The sequence below is a fragment of the Ixodes scapularis genome, unplaced genomic scaffold, assembly GCF_016920785.2.
Source record: "Ixodes scapularis isolate PalLabHiFi unplaced genomic scaffold, ASM1692078v2 PGA_scaffold6__148_contigs__length_123643588, whole genome shotgun sequence".
Lineage (NCBI taxonomy): Eukaryota > Metazoa > Arthropoda > Arachnida > Ixodida > Ixodidae > Ixodes > Ixodes scapularis.
The window spans coordinates 107895278-107896085 of NW_024609881.1; positions in this window are offsets into that span (position 1 = coordinate 107895278).

The window sequence follows — 808 nt, forward strand, 5'->3', positions numbered from 1 at the left end:
ATCGCATGATTAAATTACACTGGCCGAGTCTGGTTTTTTCGATACTTGGGAGGTTTAGTGGTGATGAGTAGGATTGTGCAAATACTCAAATTGTAGATTTATTTTAAAAATAATATTGTATTATTCGATATTTAATTTGAGGTCAGTTTTATCATTCCTACATTTCGAGGTATTGGCAAAGTCACGGTCGCGGCGGTTTGCTAGGTCCCACTGAGTGCGCTTCTCACCGAGCACCGGTGCACTGCGGAGAAGCGGTACCCGCGGCGCGGACACCGCGATCCTACGAGCTTCGCTTTGCCGCAGTGCACCCGCGTGCTCAGGGGGAAAGCGCACCTTCAAAACAAATTGATCCAGGAGTGCGCGTGGTGTATTTAGGGGAGGGTGGGGAGGGCTTGAACTTTGTAGATGTTGATATCTCCCTCGCAGAACACGTTAAAAATTAAACTACGCCGCACGCATTATTTGTTTTTTGTTTTTTTTTCTCTCAAAAGCAGAATGATTTATGAATTTCCTTGAATCAACTCTTCTGGGCATCACTCGTAAGTTTAATTTTATGACAAATCCGTCATTTATTCGAGCTTGCTAAACAAAACGATCCTAAACCGAAACTGGATAGCTAAAAAAAAAATGAGGATACATAGAACATTTTATTTTGCATAATTAATCACTCACTTATTTTTAATGTACGTCTATAGCGCTGGTTTTATATATATACTGCACTGATCTCACTCACTTTGTATATTTAAGTATGCATCTGATTAGTGTAGCGAGAAATGACTGGAAATTATGACCCTAGTCTGGCAACCAA